General features: G+C 45.6%; 1 long non-coding RNA gene across 1 annotated transcript; it reads left to right on the top strand.

The window, feature by feature from the left end:
- The first annotated feature begins 2,898 nt into the window (after positions 1–2,898).
- On the top strand, positions 2,899–7,232 carry LOC115096965. Its single transcript, XR_003858178.1, has 3 exons — positions 2,899–3,032; positions 3,596–3,701; positions 7,069–7,232. It is a non-coding gene; the product is annotated as an uncharacterized LOC115096965 (long non-coding RNA).
- The last annotated feature ends 5,405 nt before the right edge of the window (positions 7,233–12,637 follow it).

Below are 12,637 nucleotides of genomic sequence, written 5' to 3'. Positions count from 1 at the left end.
TCTAGGGAGAAGCAGCGTCTTCTCACCCAAGATGGGATGCTCCTAGCCATCCTTTACTTCTCTGGTCTGGGCCCCTCTGAGACAGCTGCTCCTGCATGGTGTGGATGAAACTGATGTTGTGGAAAGTGGATGGGGAAGTAGCTTTGGAGGGAGGGTGGGTGGTGGTGGTGGTGTCAGTCATACAAACTTGCTTTTTCCGGTGTATGGCTTTGGCACTGCCATCATCACTCTGGTGAATCTGTCCAAAGAAAGAACTAGGTGTTGATTGCTGCCCCAGGAATGCAGGGTGCTTGTAATGGGAACGCGGTGGCACACCAGTGTCCTTCTTAATCAAGATTTCCTGCCCTGACATCAATAGGACGGACGTCAGTCCTTTTCTCTGGCAGACATTTGAGATGGGTGCTCTTGGCCTGGTTTTTCCTGTCCTGGAAGTTTCTTCTCTCTTTTTTACAGGTCCTCGCCTGGAATTCAGAGGCTCTTCTGCTTCTGTCCTAAGCAAATGTGATCCCCACGTGCCAAATTTACTTTTACACAGGTTTGCAGCAAAGGGGCTGAGCCATGAGGAGAAGAGGCCTAAGCTTGCTCAACTTAGCATGTGTACATACTATTTCGTTTCAAGACACTATGAGATCATCAAAGCTACAGCTTTAGTGGTTAACATGCTCATGCTATTGAGGTTAACTTTTTAATGTTTACATGCTAAAATTTAGTGCATAGCCTGCTAAGTCTCTTTTTATCACCCGCGTTACATTTTTGGCGATGTGCATGCTACAAAGTGTTTTTAGTGCGAGTTTTCGAGTCTAGGCTCCTAACAGAGGAATACAGGCCATAGATTTAATAGGTATTTGTAAAGATGTCTTCCTATGAACTCAGGATTTGGTAACAGCTAGGGATGTGAATCGTGTCCTCGATCGTCTTAACGATCGATTTCGGCTGGGAGGGGGAGGGAATCGTATTGTTGCCGTTTGGGGGGGTAAAATATCGTGAAAAATCGTGAAAAATCTAAAAATCTAAAAATCGCAAAACCGGCACATTAAAACCCCCTAAAACCCACCCCCGACCCTTTAAATTAAATCCCCCACCCTCCCGAACCCCCCCAAATGAGTTAAATAACCTGCGGGTCCAGCGGCGGTCCGGAACGGCAGCGGTCCGGAACGGGCTCCTGCTCCTGAATCTTGTTGTCTTCAGCCGGCGCCATTTTCCAAAATGGCGCCGAAAAATGGCGGCGGCCATAGACGAACACGATTGGACGGCAGGAGGTCCTTCCGGACCCCCGCTGGACTTTTGGCAAGTCTCGTGGGGGTCAGGAGGCCCCCCACAAGCTGGCCAAAAGTTCCTGGAGGTCCAGCGGGGGTCAGGGAGCGATTTCCCGCCACGAATCGTTTTCGTACGGAAAATGGCGCCGGCAGGAGATCGACTGCAGGAGGTCGTTCAGCGAGGGTTCCGGCGCCTCGCTGAACGACCTCCTGCAGTCGATCTCCTGCCGGCGCCATTTTCCGTACGAAAACGATTCGCGGCGGGAAATCGCTCCCTGACCCCCGCTGGACCTCCAGGAACTTTTGGCCAGCTTGTGGGGGGCCTCCTGACCCCCACGAGACTTGCCAAAAGTCCAGCGGGGGTCCGGAAGGACCTCCTGCCGTCCAATCGTGTTCGTCTATGGCCGCCGCCATTTTTCGGCGCCATTTTGGAAAATGGCGCCGGCTGAAGACAACAAGATTCAGGAGCAGGAGCCCGTTCCGGACCGCCGCTGGACCCGCAGGTTATTTAACTCATTTGGGGGGGGTTCGGGAGGGTGGGGGATTTAATTTAAAGGGTCGGGGGTGGGTTTTAGGGGGTTTTAGTGTGCCGGCTCACGATTCTAACGATTTATAACGATAAATCGTTAGAATCTCTATTGTATTGTGTTCCATAACGGTTTAAGACGATATTAAAATTATCGGACGATAATTTTAATCGTCCTAAAACGATTCACATCCCTAGTAACAGCATTTCAATCGGGTGGAAAGGAAACTGGGTTTCTACTGTAGGATGCACCTCTGCTGCATTGCTAGTGCTACTGAGACCGTGAAAGGCTGTTCTGCTTAGGTTTTCCCTCTCTATTTCTCTGGTGTGCTAGCCTCCGTCTTACACTGGATAAGTTCATTCCAGCCCATCCCGCCCTCCGACAGAGAAGCTAGAGGTGGCGTCCTCTGGCATTTGGTTTATTTATTTATTTTAAAATTATTTGGCAACCACTTGCTCCAACAGATCGCGGTTAGCTATTACAAAACAAAAAATTGAAAAATGCAGAAAAATAAAACAAGACAACATTAAAATCTCTGCATAACAATGACAACAGCAGTACAGACCTGAGCATGCAAAATAAATAAGTGAAAAATGATCTTACTGAGCCCAGCCTTCACGAGAGAAGTGCACACGGCATGTTGATGCCACAAGCTTGCTTAAAAAGCCAAGATTTTGAAGCCTTTTTAAAATACTGGGGCCTGCCCACAGTTTGTTCGTAGCTGCTCAGGCATTGACTTCCAAAGAACCTGGCCTGCGACAGAGCGCCTTCCCTAGTTTCCCTTAAACAAGCACACTAGATGGCTGGGATTTCCAAAAGGGGCTGTACTGGAATGTGGACACACAGAAGCGATCTTAACCACATACTGAGGGGTTACTGAGTAACTTGTGAATCAAGACTGGCTACTTAGCATTCTCTTAGAGTACTGGTAAACAAGGCCAAGCTGACAGCACAAGCAGATGTGGTTGGCCTCTGCCTGCACTACTCCATGCATCCCGCCCCCAGTGACTGGCTCAGCCTGTTTCCCCCTCCCCTCCAACACCTCCCATGATACGGAGCGCTCTGGTCACCTTGCACTTAAAAGTGCCCATAGGACAACCCAATGAGGTCTGAAGGCTTCAGGCAAGTTTTGCTTGTCCCATGGTGGAAACTGGACTGACATACACCGGAGAATGAAAGCAGCTTCCAGCCTGAGCCAATCCAGCTTTTTTCTCTGTTGCAACTCTGGATTTCTGGTTTCTGCTGACATGTAAGACGAATGATTAAAAAAAAAATAAATCATGTCCTACGCAAGAAAACAATAAGTTAAAAGATTGAAATCATTTTATTTGTTGCTCAGGGGTCTGCGTTGCATTTTAGGGGGTCAAAGAAGGGGTTGCACCCCTCCCGTCTGCAGAGATGTGTGCTGTGTGAGAGCTGTGGACCAGACTCTCAGGGTGAGAAGCCCACATTTCCTAGGTGTTGATTAGCTGCTGTTGAACAGACGTCTGCGGAGTGAGGCCACCCCTCCACCCCCCGACCCTTTTTCCAGGCTTGGAGGGACGCATCTCCTCTTTCTGTTTCGCCCCTGACCCTGCCGCGCTCATCCAAGAAAGTAAAATGAAATGATCTTCCCACCCTCGTACCTGCGTGGGTCTGTCGTATACACGGATGGATACAGTCGCTATTCGCAGTAATCTGTTTTCTCCTTTTCTATGCCAACGAGATGATTTTTTTTTTTCTTAAAACCAAATGGCTGTACAGGTGTTTAGTGCTCACATGTTTTGTTTTGTTTTTTTTTTGCATTTGAATGTTATCTGCCCTCTCTTGTAGGGACAGCAAATATGCAAAGAAAACCACAGACAGAGAAGAAGATTCTTCCTTTCCACAGTTACCGTCATGTGAGGTTTTCAAGTTGTATCACGATTGAACACAAGTTGTAAGTCTCATCGGTTGTTCTTTTCCTTCGCTCGGAGCGAGATTCAGCTTCACACCTTGCTCTGGTTCCCTATGGAAGAACCCGCCTTAGGCTGATCAGGTTTCTTGTCTGGCTGCTGCTTCTGCTCCTCCGCGGGGAGACGGGATGTCACTGGTCAAACGCAAAGGACGGACTGTCCAGGCCTGGGCAGTGGGCAGGCCCGACAGGTCTGTTCCAGAAGTGAAACATTCGGCCTTCCACCCGTCTTGGGGTGGGGGAGGAGGGGGGGTCACACCAGAAACCGCCCCCCCCTGTCTTATTTCTTTTTCTTTTCTACCTTGGTTAGGGTCTGTTTTCTTTGTTTCCCAATGTTTTAGGCGATTAATTCCAAGGTTACTTAAAGCTGGTTTGTAGGCAGTTCCTCTCAGGATGAGGAGGGCCACAGTTGTGTTCATGTTGCTCTAGCTTTAAGCAAAGCAAAGAACTGAGGCCACCGTGCCCTTACGTAAGATATTCACTATGAAGCAGCTACTTTGTATAAAAGCTGAGCGTTCCTGTTTTGGCGTATCTGCCATGGGAGGGAAGGGGCTTTGCAGAAGGACGCAGAGGTCCATGAAAGACCTGGTGACTTGCCTTGCAAATGAAAATATAGAACTCTTGAATGAATGATAAAAGAAAATCTTTTTGTATATACAGTAACTACGTTTTTTTTTCTCTCTGTCATGGGGAATTGTAACTGTAAGATTTGTGTACAACCTACCACCTCCCCCTCCCTCTTTTATGTCACTTTTGAGAGGGTCTGAATGCAGGGTGTATTCCTTGGGATGGATCACATCTAGTGTTAGCCTTCTCCACATCAACAGAAAATTGCATCCGCGCTAGCAAAGAAACGTGCACAGTCGTGCGTGCCTCCATCAACGCTCTTGCACACGCATTTGAAACCAGTTTCCAAACAACGTTACATGCATTCCTTGTTGGTGGGGAAAAAATCCAATTGGGCAGGTTAAAAATGTTTTGAAATGAATTCCCAGGAATGTCCTTTGCTTTCCCTGGGAGCCACAATGTTAGAAAGAGAGTCACAAATGACAAATAGAAGAATCCCTGATTGCTTCATACAGAGAGTGAGAATGAGAGTGTGTGGGGGATGGCTGTTAATTATCACATGATGGTGGGTTCGGACCAATCAGAACCCATGCGCACGTGAGAAAATCCATGAGACTCTTACTACTCACAGGTGTTCTTACAGATGGAGAAAGAAATCGGTTAAATAATTCCAATAACAATGGCTTAAAGTGATACAGTGTGGTCCAAATCCACGAATGGCACCGTTTCCTTACCACTGTGTCCAGCAGAGTAGCTACAAAGAAAATCTGTCATTGGTTGTTTGCAAATGCCAAATCATTTTGTGTAGCCTATGCATTTTTATACGCGTTGAAAAGGCACCCGACCAGTTAAAAAATGGCCAATGGGAGCAGGAAGAGTTCCAGATCAGGCCAAGAAAGCAGGGCAAAAGCTGGGCCTCCCTGAGCTCTCCTCAGCTGGTTAGCAAGCTCCAAAACCAGAGACTCGATAATGTGCGCTGCTAAATACATCCTGCATCTGGAAGCCTTTGTAGGACGGCAAGACAATCTAATCTGGAATGAGGAGCTTGAGGGGTGTGGGGATGGGGGGGGGGGGCGGGGGGAGCCATCATGTGATGGAGGATTTACAGTATTAGAAGGCAAACAGTGGCAGGTGTAATTAGCAGAAGAATTTGTCATGCTCTTGACTCCAGGAGAGAATGAAAGGTTTGGAATATCAATCCCCCAAGTGTTTACTCAATGTGAGCACACACAAGATGGAAAGCCCATTTCCGACCATGGACAGATTAATATTTGATGCCAGGGAGAGAAATGCAATGCTGTTCATGTTTATTTAGGATATTGTGAAATTTGCAATTTTATTGGATTGAGGCTTCCATGTTTTGGAAAGTCCTGGGTGCTCTTGTAGAGAATGTGCATATGCTGGTGGTTTACATATGCTTGATGCAATATGTTTTTTAATAAGAAAATTATGTTAAAGATCAGGTGTCGATCAGTAGTGGAGAATCTGTACAGCAACTAGAGATTTCCGGGTCTCTCAACGCTGACTTCTGTGACATTCACATGATGCGCATAAACCCCCCCCCCCCCCCCCCCCAATGTGAGGCAAAAGATTGAAATAGATTGTCCTGGCATGTGCCTGTTGGAAATATTTTCCATTTTATTTTAGAAAGAATTTATTTTGGATAAAGTGGGCCAGTGCTAGGTAATGGTCTGTTAAGGATCCTCTCACTTTCCTAGGGGACTGGATAGGAATATGATCAGTTTTGCTTCATAGTTGGGTTAATGAGCTCTGTTTTCTAGAGTTACTCACAAGTCTTCTAGAGACCTTAGCGACAGAAGTTCTGACAAACTTGATGGGGGTTGTCGTTGATAGGTGGGTCTGGCTTTGATTAGATGATAGGGGGAGGGAGTCTTGATGTGGGTTGAGTCCTTTGATTGGGGGTCCTGTTTGTTTAGGGAGGGATGTCTTGATCAGAGGGGCTTCGTTTGGAGGGAGGGAGGGGTGGGGTGGGAAATGTTCTGATCGGGGGGGGGGGGGGGGGGGGGGGGGAGAATGAGAGGATGAAGTCTTTCACTTTGGGCCAGTAGGCGTGGAGATTTCAAGACATAGCATTCTTGCTAAAATGTTAACACCTAGTCCAAGACAGGAGTTAACATTTAGGCTTTACCAGCACATGGTAAATAGCTGCTGGAGGAGAGCACTATTTACTGTGCATCCACTACAGCCTAATTTGCATATGACATTCCCTCATTTACATGCAGGCACACAGTAACATTCTATGACCCTGTTAGTGGCCTTAGGGCATAGCCCACTATTTCAATGCACACTTATCGGCTTTAGCATGCATGCTTACCTTTAGGTGTATCATACTCCCTCTCCTCCTCCTCTCCTTTAAGTCTCTGCACCACTGCTTCTGTTCCTTGTAAGGTAAATTCAAGGTGCTATTTCCTCAATATCCTCCAGATGGATTAGGATCTGTGAAAGAACACAAAATTCTCTGCTGGATCAAAGCCAGCAAGAAGGAACAGAAGCTTGGAGACACAATAGCATTTATGCCCAGAGATAATAAAGGTTTTTGTTTTTTTTCCTTCCCATTTTGTGTCTTATTGGAAAAATGCAAGTTACGAGTGGTCCCTAACATCTAATATCACAAGAAAAAAAAAGAGGAAAGCAGCAATGATTTTGGGAACGTGGTTAGCTGAACACAAACTAACATCTCTGTAAGGATCAGGCAAGCTTGAATCTGCCAGAAAATTTTTCTTTTCTTAAATGACTGTAAATGTATTAATTTTTATCCTCTCAGAAACTGCATGAAGAAAGAAACAACGCAGAGGAAGTCAAATCAATTTCATACACAACAGACAAGTCTAGTGGAATGGCAGATGGTGGTATCGAGTAGCACTAGTGACCATTTATATGGAGTGTGAGTAAGAGTCTTTATTTTCTGCGAGAAGTTAATGGATTCTGCTTATAATCATTAATTTTGTTGGGAATAACTGCTTAGGTTATCCTAACTCGTCAGAAAAGAAAACCCACAATATAACATAAAACCAGTTACCTTAAGGCTCCTTTCTAAGGATTTATCAGAGGTCTTTCAACATCCCATCACAGCATCTCTTGTAGCCTATGTCACCCTTTCTAACCAGTTATTACCGTAAGCTTTTGGAGGCAGGGAAGTTCCTCAGCAATACTTGGTCTATTGGGCTTTTACTAATCTTTTTTTTTTTGTGCTCGATGCACCTAAAATGTTTTTGGCTCCCCTGGAAGGCAAATAACAGAGTGAACCCAAATGGCAGCTCTGTTGTAAGCAGATATTTGGGAGCTATCGCTCATAACAGGAAAGATTTGTCACAGCCTGAAAAAGAAATATTCGGAACATAGTTTAATGACGCCAATAGTGGATTGTGTGATTCAGAGCGAGGGCCGCTCTCAATCCAGCGCAGAGGGGGATTGTTTGGGGTGGGCAATATGCAAGTTCTCTGAATGACATTTTTAAAATCAGATTGTGATGGGGCCTGTCTATTGCTCAGGTCCTCCACTCCCAAAACTTGGCCAGGGCTGGGGGATGCAGAGAAGGCAGCACTCACAGCCCCTGCAGGGGTGGAAAGAAGGGTGGGGGGAGGGGGCTCCTAGTCATTCCGCAATGGTGACACCTAGAGGTCAGATTTAGGACCCATATTTGCAGGATTACAGATGGTGTCCTGGTGCCTGTCATCCTCCCCCCCCCCCCCCCCCCCAGTCTGAGGTCTGCCGGCTAAAATAAATTGGGAGGGGATATAAAACAGAGAAAATCCCTGGGTGGTTGCAAATGTGCCAGATGAGCCCAACTCCGCCCCTCAAAGCAAAACAAAGGTTGTGATTATGTCTGTTCATTGAGGTGGATAAATAAGTTGCTGCCAGAAATGTGTCTAATGCTGGATGAATCAAACCCTGATGGCATCCTCAGAACTAACTTGTCTTTGAGAACCTTGAACGGTTATCAGACAGAGTAGGTTAAGATAAAGTTTAATTTGTAGAGGTCAAAACATCCCATGTGTTCAAAGAAAGAAGGATTCTCATGCTTCAGAGGTGGCAGTCACCAAAACTTGTGGTTGGAATTCAAGGATGCTTGGGACAGATAGAGAGGATGGTGGTAAGGACGAGCGAGGAGAGGACCATGAGTGGAGATCAAGTAGAGGCTGCAGTGACACAGCAGAAAGGGGACTAATGTGGAGAGCAGGTAGGCCAAGGGAGTCCTCCTCTGCTGATAATTAGCATGTTACGATTTAAAATGCCTAATATCGCATACAAATGTAACACACTATCCTAACAATTTTCAAACCCTACCCACAATGGCATATAGAGGTAGATCTTAAATAAGTACGCCGGATTTTATAAGATACGCGTGTAGCCGCGCATATCTTATAAAATCCGGCGTCGGCGCACGCAAGGCTGCTTAAAATCGGCAGCCTGCGCGCGCTGAGCCGCGCAGCCTGCCTCCGTTCCCTCCAAGGCCGCTCCGTGTCCCCCCACCTTCCCCTCCCTAACCCACCCCCCAGCCCTACCTAAATCCCCCCCCCTACCTTTGTTGTGCAAGTTACGCCTGCTTGAAGCAGGCGTAACTTGCGCGCGCCGCCTTGGCATCACCCGGCACAGGCCGCAGTACCGGGGGACTCGGGACCGCCCTCCTGGCCCGCCCCCGAACCGTCGTCACACCCCCGGACCCGCCCCATACTGCCCCCTGCCCCCCAGACACGCCCCCGGACACACCCCAGCCTGCCAACACGCCCCCCAGACACACCCCCTCCTGCCCCTTTTATGAAACCCCGGGACTTATGCGCGTCCCGGGGCTTTGCCCGCGCCGGCGGCCTAAGCAAAATAGGCGCGCCGGTGCGCAAGTGCCCTGCGCGCGTAAATCCAGCAGGATTTACGCGCGCAGGGCTTTTAAAATCTAGCCCATATTGTAGCAATTTTCAAAAGTCCACTTACACAGGTAAAATGCATTTTACATATGTAAATCCCAGTTTTAAGCATGCAAATGTTTTCGAAAATCAAGCCTTTGTTTTCTGGAGGGTTTTTGGAGTAAAACACTGCCATCTTGAATTCAACTGACAATAGACTGCCACTGCATAGAAATGAAACGAATGGTATGATTTTTCTTGGGATATTAGGGGATGTCTGGGCCTGTTAATCCAAATTCCCTGTCATCTCTAACACAATGACTAACGCGCGTCTTTGATTAGCTTTCATAGAATCAGACATTTTTATTTTGGTTATAAGTGAGTCCAAAAGCTGCCATCCTGCTTGGCTTTACCTTGTTTTTCTGAATCCCACACAGCACTGCTCTTCAGTGGTTTAGCACATGATGGACTTTTTTTTTTTTTTTTAAAGAGTTATTTCCATGGGCAGAGGGTTAGGAGGGGCCTGGAAAAAAAAAGTTTAAAAACAAATAATTAAAAGAAGAAAAAGTTTAATCAAACAGCTCTTTTAATTCTGCAGGGGACGCACACCTCATTGTGCGCTGCCTGATTAGAGTCTGAAATTAATTCCCGTCAAGTTTTCCCCAACCTCTGCAGGAACACAATGAAAAGCAAGACTTGAGATGCAAGGTGAAAAAGCCCCAACGCTGCTGAGAAGGTTAAGCCTGAACTTCAGGAGGAAACAAAAAAAAAAAAAAAAAGGTGTTTTGAACCAGAATCTCACTGGGTGGGTTTTTTTTTATGCACTTCGGTCTTTTATAGGCACCGCACGGAAAAGACTGTTCCATGAACCCAGAGCAGGCAAAAAGAGCTCTGCCAATGCTGCTCTTTCATAAAAGCAAGAGATATGAAGGTGCCTGAAACTGCCATTTTATTTCTCTGTGAGAGGATAAAGTGGTTTTTTCCTACATAATTTTTGATGTAGAGGCTAAATTAAGCCACAGAAGAGGCACAATGTAACTTTAAACATCATTAGTATTCCGGCGACATAAGCCAACCAACAGCAGTTATGTATTTTTGCAAGTATGCATATAATTTATTGTGGAGAGCACAATTTACATGGGTATTCGATGCCTGTTTTATAGCCTCACAAATAGATGTATGAACTCAAGCATATAATGGCTCAACCAGCGGGCGCAAATACGTCCTAAATCTTCTAAATGTGCTTCACAAAAATGTAACTGAGGAATATAAAACAGATCAATTCTTGCATGTTATATATTGGTTTTTGATTTACAAATCTAATCTGGGAAATTTCTTTAGAAATGAGTGGATTTTCTCCTGAACTTGCTCTTTTGCAGATAGTGCTGGCTAAATCCTACATTATCTATATATCTATTATTGCATATGTAGGATATATATATATATATATATACATACTATATATGTGTACATACATACTACATGCACATATACTGTGTGTGTATGTGTATGTATATATATATATATATATGTGTGTGTGTGTGTAGATTTCTTTTTTTAAATTTATATTCTGTCAATCCAAATCAGTCTTAGGCAGATTACAATATGAAAAGGCATGAAGCAATAGCACAAGAAACATTCAAACAGACACAAAAACAATAAATTAAAACAATAACAGACTGCAAAAATCATGATTAAAAACTATCCCCAACAAATGAAATCCAGCTATAGTGGAATAACAGAAAAAAAACAGTCAGTCTTCTGCATTAACTACAGAGAAAAAGAATCTGTGTGTGTTTATTTATTGAGAGGAATCTGCATCTGTGTGTATATGGATTTATTCCCATTCTGTGCCTGCAGAAAAAAATTTATTTATTTAAAAGTATTTAATTGCTTTCCAAATTTCAATAACATCACCCAAAGCAATGTCCTGCACACCAACGCAGAGATGCCTAATGACATGAATTCCAAACTTCTATTGAACTGCTCCTTCCAGCTTGTATCCTCTGTCTATGAGCCTCCTCCCCTGAGGTCCCACCACAAACTGAAATCACAGCCTCATGTGTGCACCCCCTCCAGCACTGACTAATCCAGGACTGTTGCGGCACGCACACTCCAGATACCCTGCCTTGCTTGCTGTTCATTTCCCAGTCAGGCCTGTGCCGGGCGGAGCCACAAGATGTGAAGGTGTCTATTTCATCAAGTACAAAATGTGATGACAATAATGTAAGTGACTATATTCCATCCCTTCTTAAAGAGGGCAGGGACTGCCGGGGCGTCTCTTATCCTGTGGCGCAGCAAATACGTTTTAAGGTTTTCCTTTCGGTCATCGTCTTGCCCAGTCTCACAAACTAAGGGCCCGGATTTCCTAAGGCTTTTCTCCCGTCCTGTGCCTATGGGGAAAAATGCTGAGAGGTCGATTTTAAAAGCCCCAACGCATACCAAAACCTGGAGATATGCGCGTGTCCCGGGCTGGCACGTTACGCGGATTCTAAAAAAGCGCGCGAGTACGCGCACAGCTCCCAGTACGCACACAAATCAAAAAAGTTTTAAAAAAGGCCGGGGAGTGGGCTGGGTCTGGTTGGAGCATTGGGCGGGACATGGGCGTTCTTTAGTATTTACACACACAAGCATGGGCCGGGAGTCCCCCACCGCGTAACTTTACTTCTGCTAGGGATGGCTTGTAAGTGTTAAAAAAAAAACCAAAACAACTAGTCAAGTCAGTGGGGTTTTAAGGGTCGGGGTTAAAAGGGTAAAAGCGAGACAGGGGGGTTTAGGGATTCTGATCCGATAACTGCGCGAACTGGGAAAAAAGGGCTATTGCGTCAGCGTGCGGTTTTTAAAATGCCCCCTTGTGCGTACATGTATGCGCGTACAGCCGATTTTATGTATATGCGTGCATGTTATAAAATGGCCACGTCTCTGGGCGCGAGCCGGCATACCCGTGTGCATGTGCGCCCGCGCAGCTTGTTTGAAAGTTACTGTCCCCCCTAAATGGGGCCCTTAAAGTTGCTAGACATTCATTCCGTCCCCGAGGTGGCTGCATGCATGTTTCTGAAGCATTATAATTATTTTTGTTACACTGGGATCTTCTTCAGATAAAGGGGTGCTGTCCAAAACTCATGCTCCCGTTATTGCCTAGCACAGCTGTCGCATGAAACACCTTTTATCACACCAGGAAAAGCTTTCAGTTTCATCAGGATACAAATGGGTGTTTGAGAAATTTTTCAGAGGATGGGAGAACGCCTCAGATTGCTTTTTGTTACTTTCCCTCCTGTTTTTGATCAAATGCCCACCGATCACTTTCTCACCTTATGTTCCTAATACCTGGTAGAAGATACAAATTGCTTCCCTCTCAGGGTCCTGTCAATGCTTCTAAAGAGAACTGAACTCAAAGCTTCAGCTCGGGCAGTAATGCTTCCAGTTTTACTCTTTGGCATTTCCTAAAGAATGTCAAACCTTTAAGAAAAACTAGTCAAAATATTACATTTA

Source organism: Rhinatrema bivittatum, chromosome 8 (assembly GCF_901001135.1).
Source record: "Rhinatrema bivittatum chromosome 8, aRhiBiv1.1, whole genome shotgun sequence".
In the NCBI taxonomy this organism is placed as follows: Eukaryota; Metazoa; Chordata; class Amphibia; order Gymnophiona; family Rhinatrematidae; genus Rhinatrema; species Rhinatrema bivittatum.
Note: the sequence above shows the minus strand (reverse complement) of the source record. Positions and strands in the feature narration are given on the sequence as shown.